The sequence below is a fragment of the Miscanthus floridulus genome, chromosome 5, assembly GCF_019320115.1.
Source record: "Miscanthus floridulus cultivar M001 chromosome 5, ASM1932011v1, whole genome shotgun sequence".
In the NCBI taxonomy this organism is placed as follows: domain Eukaryota; kingdom Viridiplantae; phylum Streptophyta; class Magnoliopsida; order Poales; family Poaceae; genus Miscanthus; species Miscanthus floridulus.
Window position 1 is genome coordinate 28,359,854 of NC_089584.1, and position 12,697 is coordinate 28,372,550.

Sequence of the window (12,697 nt, forward strand, 5' to 3'; positions counted from 1 at the left end):
GGCGCAAGCACTCATCATCAAGCTCTTCTCGTGTGTGCCTTATGGCACGAGGTAACGAAAGCTCATCCTCTAGTGAGAGCGATAGTGATGATGATATGCCTTCTTATCATGAAATTGTGCAACAAAATCTTAAATATGCTAAAGTTTGCACTAGTCAACAAAAGAAGCTCAAAAGTTTAAAAGAAGAGCTAGGTAGTTCACAAGAAGCATACAAGAATTTGCTTGAACAATATGAAAACTTTGCAAATCTAAATGTTGAACTATCTACTAAAATTAAGCAACTTGAGGCTAGTAGCAACAACAAGTGCATGCACAATTAACGATAAGCAACTTGAAAAGAAAAATGAAAAATTAAAAGAAAAGTTAGCTATCTCACAAAATGATTATCAAAGTTTGCTTGCTAAAATGGAAATCATGTGCAAACATTGTGATGAGCTAACTAATAAAGTTGCTAATCTTGAGGCCGTCAATTTAACCTCCACCAAGGCATCTAAAAGAAATGACATAATTAAAAAGGATGCCTCTACTTCTTGCAATGATTTATGTTTAGACTCACCCTTGTGCAATCAAGCTTGTGTTGAGAAAGTGATTGTAGATACATGCACACAAGAGGTTGTAAAGGAGAATGAGCAACTCAAGCAAGAAGTAGTTCGCCTCACAAAGGACTTAACTCAAGTGAAAGGCAAGGCGAAGCAAACCCAACTTTATCAAGATAACACCATCAAGGGAGTGAAGAAGCTTGATGAAGGACAAACCGTGGTTTGTTACGTGTGCCACAAGGAAGGTCACAAGTCCTATGAGTGCAAGGTGAAGAATGAGGGAGGAGCAAAGATGAAGGAGAAAAAGCAAACAAGCAAGCTCTCCAACACCTACACCAACAAGGTGGACAAGAAGACCTCCACACCTTATCTCTTGAAGAAGAAGAAAAATGACAAGGTGGTGGCCATCAAGGTGAACAAGCAAACCAACAAAGGGGTCAAACGCTTTTGGGTGCCAAAAGAAATCATTTCAAACATGAAGAGCACCAAGAAGGTTTGGATCCCGAAAGGGAAGTGAGAAGTCCATCGGGCAACGGGGAATTTGGAGACTTGGCAAAGTATGGGTGCATTTCATGGGGTGCATCATGACGGACAAAGTCATTGCCATGTGGGTTAGTGAATACTATGGACCCAAATTCCCCTTCCCATGATAGGTAACTAGATTTCATTTACTTCATTTGGTATTAGATTTTCCTACAATTGGTATCTTTAAGCATCTAGTTATCTTCCATGCCTATGTTTGCATTTACATGTTTAAATCATTTGCCTTGCATACAATAGGTATATCATATGGTAGGCTTGCTCGGTTTCATTCTTAGTCCTTGGAGCAAACCTACATGGTTTAAAATTGTTTAGAAGCACGGCACATAGCTTGACTTACAATTATTTATTTAATATGTGCCAAAGTCCATATTGTAGATAATTTCTCCCAAGTATCATCTTTCAAGTGGTATTTTGATTCTAAAATCAATGTGCATGAGGACTACAAGTATTCCACGCTTGCATGCACAAATTTAGGGGGAGGATTATCTACAAGATGGATGCTTTGGGACTAACACCTTTTCAAGTTTATCATGTGTGTAGTAGTCTCATTGCAAGGAAAATGGAGTCCCCGGAGATAAGCAATCGTTCTTCATTTGGTATCATCATGTTGACTCCATTTTGATATTTATATACTTTCTCCATACATTATATAGATTAAACTCATTTGTGCAATAATTTGCCAATTATGCATATGCTTTGCCCTCTATCATATGTATGCATATATTTAGGGGGAGCTTAGTCTATATAATGTGAGAGTCAAATTTTGTGTTCTATCCAATTCTACATACAAAGGATCACAAAGTTTGACCCTCCCTTGTGCTACTAATGTCTTCCTTTTCGGTGTTTGATGCCAAAGGGGGAGAATTTGGAGGACCAAAGGCAAGCATTAAGTTAATGTCTACAAATGGTAATGGTCCGAGAAAGGGAGGATAGTGGATTATGGATTAGTCTAAGTAATAAGGAGAATTTATAGGAAGCAAGACTTTAATCCATAATGCCACATGGGGACATTTGCAAGGGCAAGTTAGGTCTTAAATTGGTATCATAGTCTTTCAAGTAGTATCTCTTAGCATCATATAACCTTGCCCCTTGCATTGCATCCTAGCAAGTAGATAGTTTTTAAATTCAAAACTTTTTTTATTATTTGCTTGCTTTGGTCGTGTTGTCATCAATCACCAAAAAGGGGGAGATTGTAAGGAAAATGGACCCTTGGCCCATTTACTTTGGATTTTGGTGTTTGATGACCAACACAACCAAATTGGACTAATGAATTTTGCAAGTGTTTGTTTTGTAGTCCAATAGGGTGCAAGACGTGACTTGGACAAAGGCGACGTGATGATCCAATGATCAACACCTCAAGCAAGACCTTAGGAGCACAAGAGAAGACCCAAGAAATCAAGCAAAGTCCAAGCATGAAGATAGGAACCAAGCCAGTACGCAAGATCAGCGAAGCAAACGAGCTCGTAGAGGCGACCGGACGCTGGACCGGACGCTGAAAGCGCGACCGGACGCTGGACCGGTGGCTCAGCAGACAAGCGACCGGACGCAAGGACCGGACTGCTGGCGGCAACCGACCAGGACGCAGGAACAGCAGTGTCCGATCGAGTACAGAGAGGTTCTAGGCACGCGAAAACTGTCGACCAGGACGCGTCCGATGGCAGGCGACCGGACGCTGGCAGCGTCCGATCGGTAGTTCGCGGCTGCAACGGTCGGGACGACCGGACGCGTCCAGGTCAGGACGATTTAGCGTCCGGTCAGTAGCAGAATTGCGGGAGTTCGACCCCAACGGCTACTTTCTCAGTGGGGCTTATAAATACAACCCCCAACCAGGCCATTTGGTAAGTGTGGAGCTGAGGAAACATACCAAGGGTGTTGATACACCATTCTAGTGATCTCCACTTGCATAGTGCTTAGTGTTTCATCAGGTGATTAGCGTAGGTGCTTTGCGAAGTGCTTAGGTTGATTAGACCACCGCTTATGCGCTTGCTCTAGGTGTATGCCTAGTGTTTAGTGAGGTTTGCATACCTCTTGCCACCCCGTGCTTGCGAGCACAAGAGTTGTACATCGGAGGGGCTTGAAGTCTTACGAGATCGCACCAACTGCGTTTGTGGTGCGGCCGCCACCGTGTACCGAAGGGAACAAGGCCCGCGACGTTTCGGCCGGAAGCTTGATAGTGAAGACGGCGGGGAGCATCCGGGAGAGGCTTGCCGGAAGGCACATCGGAGACCCGCTTGCGCATGGGGAAGGCCCGAGGCTATCCACGGAGTTACCCGACCGGGAGCTTGGCCCTTGCGAGGGATTCCTTGCGAGGGGCTCCAACGAGGACTAGGGGGAAGCTTGCGCGCTTCTCGATACCTCGGTAAAAATACCGGAGTCGTCAACGGGAGTTTGCATATCTCTACCTTGCCCTTTAAGCTTCCGCATTTACATTGATCATATTATTTATCTTTTGCGGTAGAGATAGCAACATACTAACAAAACTGTAGTTGCACATCTAGATAGATTATCTTTTGCATAGGTTTTGCTAGAGGTACAAAAAGAGGCCATAGCTTAGAGTTAGATTTTTAAGTTGCCTAATTCACCCCCCCCCCCTCTTAGGCGTCCACGTGTCCTACAACCACAAGTGTTTCACCATCACGCGCAAGTGTGTTAGCATTTTCACAATCATTTTTCAAAGGTTAATCACTTTCTCACCGAATGTGCACTAGACCTAAAATGCAATGCGAGTATTCCAACACCTAGTGGCGCTAGATGATCGAGTTGTCCGATAAGAGTTCCCCTCTTAATAGTACGACCATTTATCCTAAATGTGGTCACCGAAAATAAAATGGTCCTATGGATATCACCTTTGCATTGAGCCCATTTTATTTTTCTCTTTCTTTGTTTCCAAGGTCCGGAGCTTGATCACCATCATCACATGTCCACAGCACCACCATGGACTTCATTTCATGTGGCCATCTCCATCCATGAGTGCCACCTTGCTCCTTCACTTGGATTGGACTATCCTATCTAGTCACACACTTAGATGCAAGGATTAGTCCAAATAGGTTCCATCAATTATCAAAACCAAACTAGAGCTTTCAAAATCTTAGCATTTGGTGTGCTTATCAACAGCAGTTGGTTGGCTTTTCGATGCAGCGATCTCAACCTCTTCTTTTGGTTTGTCCTACGACAAGGTCCGACATCTTCAACACACTGTTCTGATGGTGAAGGATTGTAAGTCTGTATTCCTTGAAAGTTTCCTCCAACCAATGTTCTTTTAGTGGATCTTAGATCTTGTTGTCAGCAGCAAGTGAGTCTTTCATTCTTCAAAGCCTTGTTTGGCGAGGGTGTTTGTAGGTGTTCCTTTTCTTTGTTGTCTTCACAGTGGACATTCGAAGGAAGAAGACCGATTTGGTCATTAATACTCTTACTTTTAGAGATCGTTTTGTGTCTATTTATCCATCGTTTGTCTTTGCTTTTCTTGAGATACATCAGATGTGACGCTCTTTTGAGTGTCTTTATAATTATAAAAAAACTCAAACAGCAAACAGCTTGTCGTCGAGACGTGGTTGCAGCCAAGAGAAGAAAAGGAGGAAGAGAAAAAAGTGTAGTAGGATAAATATTAGCCACTAATGCATGATGGGTCCCACATGTCAGGGGAGGCAAAGGGGGTGTGATTTTCCCCTATTGCAATTCGGAATTGCTAGCGCCCGGACGTCTGTCCGAGGCGCTAGCATCCGGACGCTGCTACGCAGAGGGAGCAAACGAGCGTATAGCGCATCGGGCTTGCGAGGGAGCGCACTAGCAATGGGCCCACGCCGCCCAGACGTCGCCCACACCGCCCCGAACATCGTCCGCACCGCCAGGGGTCTTCCCACGCACATCCCATGTATAACACCTGATGTATTTTTGAAATATCCAGATGCAACAGTTGCAACACACAAAAGAAGACAAATGAAACACTTGAAACAAGCGTATGAAACACTTGCGAAAACACCTGAAAAACATTTAAAAACCATTGCAAACATATGCAACATCTAGATGAAACACTCGCAAACATACGTATGAAACACCTTAAAACACTTGAAACATATGTTTGCAACATGCATGCATATGTACCATTCAGATAAAACACTTGCAACATTCGTCTGAAACAAATGAAATATTTGAAACATACAATTGAAACATATGTGTATAGCCATTAAAACATGTGTATCATCCCAATCTACTTTTGCAACATAGATATACAACAATTACAACATACCTCAAACATCTGAAACACTTGAAACATATTATTGTAACATGCACTTTCAACGTAGCATCTGCTTGCTGCTTGGACGAATGGAGGCTCGTCAACACGAAGCTCGATGCCAACGCGGAGCTCAATGCCGTGGAGTGGCGCGGAGGTCGCTAGTGTGGAGCTCATTGACGGCACAGACCTCGACAGGGGCACGGGCAGGCGGATGAGAACGACCGCGACAGGAGGCGCGAGTCCGAGCAGGGGCACACGGCGTAGGCGGGCAAGGCCGCGCGGCGCGAGCAGGGGCAGCACAGCCAAGGGCAAGGTCCGTCCTGGAGCTAAGGCGCGTTGAGCAGGCAACACGGGCGGGGGCGGCGTAGGCGAGGCACAAAGCGAGCAGGCAACTTATACGGGTCCGTCCGTCCGGACGACCTATAAGCAGCATTACCAATTGCAATTTGCAACTTTTTGAAGAAAGATGTTCAATCTAATGAGAAGCAGTTGCAAATCTCACCAACAAGCGCGTGCACAGTGGTCCCTCCCAATTATTATTTTTTTGCAACTTTTCTCTTACGCGACTTCATATTTTTGGAAGTTTTCTGGATAACTTATCCACATGACTTTGTCATGACAAAACTTTCTGAATTTTTAGAAGAATTTTTCAAAATAACAAATATTCAGAAAACTTGTTCTAATAAGTTTATCATGAAAACTGATTCAACTAAATAACTAAATAACTCTGTCCCATGCATGCAGAAAAAGGAAGGCCAGCGAGGACAACTGTGCACCGCGGGAAAGGCGTCCAGGCGGGGACCCCAAGTCCCCAACGACGCCCTAAGACCTCAAAAACCATGAATTAAACAGACAAAACACAGGGAGGAAGAAAAAGCTCAACAGGTACATAAAACTCCCTCAGGAATCAAGAGTAAGGATTCGGGATTAGTATAGTATCATTTTTGTCCAAGTGTGAACATCCGTGGGAAAGACCGACTATGATTGCATCTTTTCTGCTTACTTGGCCAATACAAAAAATTTCACACTCCAACAAATTATGAATGAACTAAGCTTTATGTATGTGGTCTTACTGCAGTCACGAGAAGAGTAAGAAAAAAAATAGCATCTCTAGCTGCAATGGATTCACACAAAGGCATAATAGCAGTGCTGTTAGTGGTTAGCAGTGCAACTCAAGAAGCAAAGCAACATCAGCTGTAGTAGATTGATGCTAAACAAATTAACAAGTCTGTGAGAAGAAGGCCAATTGCATCGAATACGTACTTTGGAGCAAACAAACCCCAAACCTGCAAATTTACCCAATAAACAGTGTGTCACATCGAATGCTTGATAACAACTAAACAAAGCAGAAATACTAAGGTAATTTGTTCCGTAAGGCAGGAGCAGCAGTTACCATTAAGTGACGCCTTTGAATAGCAACGCATATGATTGTTAGCGTAGCAGTGATTGCTGTTATAAGACCATACATCAAGAGCACCTAAGTTTGACAAAGAAATATTAGGTGTGATGTGAATTAGTGAGCAAAGAACCAGTCAACAGCTTTAGATCCACAAGGAAAGTTCCATGGATGCATGAATATGCTACTGTATTAGTGGCCTCCAGCATAACTTTTTGGCATAATTGTTCAGTAATTTGAATTTGGCATCAATGTGCACATTTGGGGACATGGGAAACATCCCTTGCCTGGCCAAGGAGGGCTTGTGATCACTAACTGTTCTAGTAGCTACGAGCTGTGGAAAGAAAGGAACATGAGGATTTTTATTTTTTTTACCGCATGGGTTGCCCAGACTTTGTGTTGCTCCAAAAAATCAAAGATGAGGCATCCCTCTGGATTGTGGCGGGGTCCAAGCATCTGGCCAAACTTGTAGCAAGGATATGTGCACTGTGTTTGTGTCCTTTTTCTGATGCAGTTTTTGTGCTTTTCTGAGCTTTTGCTCGACAGGTAAAGCTAACTTTGTAAAGCCTCCTCTGGGCTACTACTACCACTACCTTTTAATACAACGGGCAGATCTCCTGCCAGTTCTTTCAAAAAAAAAGGGACATGGAATATGTACTTGCTTATTGAACTTATTGCCAAACCTCTCAAGAGCATACAAAATTATTTTCTTTATTGCACGAGAAGGTTACCATATTTAGTACCTTATTAATATTGTTGAGAATGACGTCCTTCAGTTCGTTGTCCTTGGATGTGGTATTGTACCACACTATGGCAATAAATGGAAGGCTTAGAATTGGCAGGATATGAGAAACACAAAAGGTGTCAATGGAAAGTAGAAAGCCTTGTCGAATGATATGGAAATGATCAAAACTGCATATTGAAGCATTATAGCAACATCAGCGCATGTAATGAAAGGAAATTTGTTTTTGCAGTCTCACAGTCTTATAAGAAACACACTTACCCAATGAAAGCTGCACCATATCGGAGGCCATCAAATGTACACCTGAAATTCACTTTTAAATTAGCAATGATGAATTGCTAGCCATCCCATTGAGATCAGTTAAACTAGAAGCTACCACCAATGCGCATATTAGTATAGACAATAATGCTAGAACACTATACATCAATGAACAAAATGTGTTATAGGGACATCAAGTACCCTAGTGTTTCTGAGGTAACATAGTATGCATATAAACGTTTGCTTCATAGAAAAAGGTAAATAACTGGAAGCAGCATGAAACTTACCAGTGACCTGTCAGATAAAATAGACAAACTGCAAGAAGGCTCCACTGAATCACTGAAACAGGGTCAGCAACAGAGAGTTCTGACTCTCTCTGATGTTTCTGTTGTGATTTTACGATACACCAAGCTACAAAACAAAGATGGCAACAGAAAACTTAGTGGCCAGAAATTTTGCACAGTACCTTCATCATGCAAATCTATATTTTTCATTGGCAATCAAGTGATTTCCACATTACCTCATGTCATGCAATTTAATGCCACAAACGGACCTTGCCTTCCCAACAGGATCAAAATAGTTGGACTCCAAGAACAAAGCATGACAGCCGATAAAATAATTATCCTTTTGTTCATCTTCAAATGAACAGTTGGACCAAATATCCGAGAAAATGCAGAAATGGCTAGTGATAGACCTCCGATAGCATAAACAATGCGAGGAGCTAAACTTCTTCCAAATTCTTGAACAGTCCCAGCATGAGAAAACAAATTAGTCTCTGAAGCCCAATGAAACGCTATAGATAAATAACTCACCATCGTTCCACACAAAAGAAAGTACTTCAAGAACCTCTGACAGATTGCATGGGATAGGCACTTCAACATAATATAAGCCACAAAGGCTAGAGATATGATGGGGAATAGCTCCAAGAGGATGTTGCAAGAATTAACACCAAGGATTTTACAAAAGACGCTCACAGGGTGATCCTTTGTAATTGTTGGCGCAGGCAATTGTTTTGACATCCCAACCTCAATTCCAAACCGTGTGAAAATATTTAAAAGAAGAAAAACTAACTTCTGCAAATCAATAGAGTGAAGGATGTCAGAAGATGATCGCACCAAAGAATAATTGAAATAAAGAATTTATGTCCAGGAATACTTCTATGCTGATGTTCCCTTTCAGCACCGAGTGCCACACACTGGTGATACAACTTGTGGCCAAAAGAAAATTTGCAACTCTACCTTCTGCCACTGTGTAAAAGAAAAAAATAAACTATGAACAGATATATATATAAATTGAAGTATGTATGGTAAGACTGATTCATCTGACAACACTCACATATATAGCTGTTCGATAAGAAACTAGCTGCTCGAATCACGACTAAAGCAAAAGCAAGGGAAAATCTAGGAATGATTCTTGAACCAGAACTTTTCTGATCTGAAGATTGGCTTATGGTGTTCATATTTACAAGCGTGGATGCCTGAATGATAACTGACAATATCATAAGTAAAAGACCAACGCCCATTGACCATAAATCAAATTCTGTCCAAGCAGAGCGAGCGAGCTTTGCAAAACTCTGCAAGAAGTCAATGTATGCATCAATTTGCTGCAGCAGAACTGAACCTTTCCCCTCTACTTTTTCTTGACTACCTGTCTCTGATGAACAAGTAGTTATCAGAGAAGCTGACCAATTTTCCTGAGCTCTTAAATATAGGTCTGTGATATGTTGCAAGTCTTCTAATGGAAATCCAATAATGGAAGTAGCAGAATATTGATCAATATATCTCTTTACCTACAAAGGAAGATGGGTGTCAAGATTAGAAAACCACAAACCTATATGAACTAAACAAGGGAAGTTGAAGGGAACTAGAATGCAGCTTCATACTACCTGCCAGCAATTTACACATAGAACTTCAGCATATCTCCCCATCCATGCTTCTAGATCATCCTGTGAGGTACAAGCATTGATACCCATCCTTTGATTTACCCATGTCACAGTACTCAAGGCATACAATTCTGGGTTTACGCGGCCAATGCTATTTAAGAAACAGGAGACCCGTTTAGCAACTAGTGGATCAAGATAAATAATAAGCAAAGGATGATGAAACAACAACAACACCAAGAAAAAGAAAAGGCAGACAACCAAGAATACATAGCAGCTTACAATCAAGCAAGAACTGTCACTGATAACTGAATCATAAAATAAGCATAAAGTTAAACTTACACACCTTCCAAAGGGAAAGGGTATGCCAAGAAGTGCTGATATAGTCACCGCAAAATCAAGATGAAACCAAGAAGAGAAATAAGCAACACCGAATAAAACTGAAGATCCACATGGGAGAGTGATGAACCCTGACCTGCTGCATAGTGCTTACGCAGACCTCTTTCCCGTGCTGTGATGTTAATTCATAAAAAGAAAAGAAAATAAATCAGTGCCACAAGTATTAATGTTCTGTAAAAACAAATTAAACCAAGAAATCTGACTAACATGAGATTTCAACAATTAACAGATTTATTATGCTCAGCTACTAAATACTAGCATACAAAGCTGCTGCATTTAATTTCCATTCCAATAGATATACAGTCAAAGAAATTAATTAAGTATTCAAGAATTAACTCCCTCTTTTGCTTTTACAAGGCTGAAAGCATCTGCTAATAATATTACCTTCTGGACTTTAGATGCCACCATCCAAATGCAACACTAAAGAACTACATGAATAAACAGAATCACCCATACTGAATATTATTTTTCCCAAAAAAAAAATTAAAAAAAAAGAGCGGCAAGAGATCTGCTCATCATGTATTCATATAGAAGACGATGTTTTTTTCCCAAATCTTGTCTACATACAACTTCAAGCTTATTTGTTTTTGTTCTAATTATTTATAATCTTAACCTGTCAAACAACCCTTCTATTGGCATAAATCAGAAGAGCAAATGATTTACTATTAAGGTGCAAATGTGATTGACAAATATACCAGATCAACATTGCACGAACTATCATCAAGAACAATAAGACTGCATCTGGTGGGGTCCTTGGACTCCATGCAAACAGCGATGTTTCAACCTACAGTTCACACAGGATTAAATGTGATTGTTATATACTTTGCAGCCAAACAGAAAGAAGATCATCTCTTCAGCAGTTCCCCCTCCATGGTCACCATTCAGGGTTTGACCATGATCACCCATTACCAAAAGCAAAGTATTCTCATGGGTACCACCAGGTTTGGATAGACTTCTCAATGTCAATAACACCCTATAGAAGAAAATAAGAATGGACTGTACAACATTCAGAAGCTTGGAAAATAAATGTGAAGAGCATAGATAAGGTGATGTTAAATGCCTCCTAAAAGGCACAATAGAAGAATATTATATGCATGAGACAACTGACCTCCAGGATCTGATTGTATTGCTCCAACTTCTGGATCATCGGAGTTGAGTCAACACCAAATATATATGCCCTGCATGGTCCTAAACAAAGTTGATCTCACAAGTTTCCAGCTAAAGATAAAAGGATGAAAAATGGCAGGTAAGGCCAAATTGAATGCACAATAACTTACCACACCACACCACACCGCCAACACTCTCACGGTGCAACTGGTCAGCACAACACGCCAAAGAAGCGGTTGGTTGAGCCAGCCCCGGGTTCGAGTCACGGCACCAACTTCTTAAGATGAAAATCAGGGGGACGTCCCTCCCCTTGGTCAAATCTTTTTTTATAACTTACCACACCAAGAAAATGTGCAATAAGAACATCCCAATCATTTTTGTGAAGAGATGGAAGTAAGTGCTCAATTACACCATTATCTACCTGGCATACAATCATAATTGATAATTCAGTCAAACTTAAAAGAAAGATCTAAGAGGTTCATCAAAAAGCAAGCACAAGAATCTGATTGACAGAATGTCATACTGTGTCAAGGTCTTTAACATTAAAGGAAGGGTATGGGAATGACTTGTTGAAGTGTTCAGGGTACAGCTGTATCCACGTATCATCCCCCATCATGACTACTCTCTTTCCATTTTTAGCCAACTGGTTGATCACCAACGAACAGAAAACATCACACCATCACGGCTAGCAATCCAGCATGAGCTGTAGACAGATAATTGGACCTAATCGGTACAAAATTGAATGTGGGGTGAGATGAACCTGATGCATTATATTATCTTCTACTATTGCAGGAGCACCGAAACTATTGCCGACATCAATAAAGGTAGGAAGTCCACCCGTGGTGAGAGCCTGAGCATTGAGTTTTGAAACAATTCCGTTAAGCCCACGAAGTACCATTTTGGATCACATTACATTACAATATTTCTAGGAGAAACATTATATCATCATACGATTTGAATGTTAGGATCACCTTAAGGCGCTGGAGGCTAGTTGTTGGTGGATCAGCGAGTGCTTTGAAGATCCTTGCAGAGGTCTTTTCATCGGCAGCAAGCTTCTGCAAGACCTGCAGCTTGTCCATCCACGGCTGCTTCTCTGCAGCAGATCTAGCGACTAGCTAGCAATTAGCAGTGCTACAGTATCCTAATTTTTCCGCTCGGAGTCAGGCACCTGAAAAGAAGGTACTCGGCACCACGAAATCAAATCTGCGAGGCAACAAATTGTTCAACCGCATCAGCTAGAAACACGACTCGGTACGTGGATTATGAGGGATCCAACACGTGGCACCTCAGCGCGTCGAGGACGACGATGACAAGGCGGTCGACGGCGGCCGGGGGCCAGGAGGCGCACCCGGGGGAGACGTCGCCCTGCGGCGAGAGGTCATCGCGGCTGCTGTGGACGTCGAGCTCGGTGCGGGTGAGGAGGAAGCCGCGAGTGAAGAGGTATACTGCCAGCGAATGGACCGCGAGGATCGCGACGAACAGCAGCGGCCAGTTAAGGAGCCGAGAATGGCGGCGGTGGCTCGCCGGCGGCGACATCACCTCCGATTTCGATCTGGCGCCTGGTGGCGGGTAAGGCTCTGGACAAAAATAACCGAGAACC

At 42.2% G+C, this 12,697-nt stretch overlaps 1 pseudogene; it reads right to left on the reverse strand.

The window, feature by feature from the left end:
- Positions 1 to 6,223: 6,223 nt before the first annotated feature.
- Positions 6,224 to 12,697, reverse strand: LOC136449742 (uncharacterized; annotated as a pseudogene).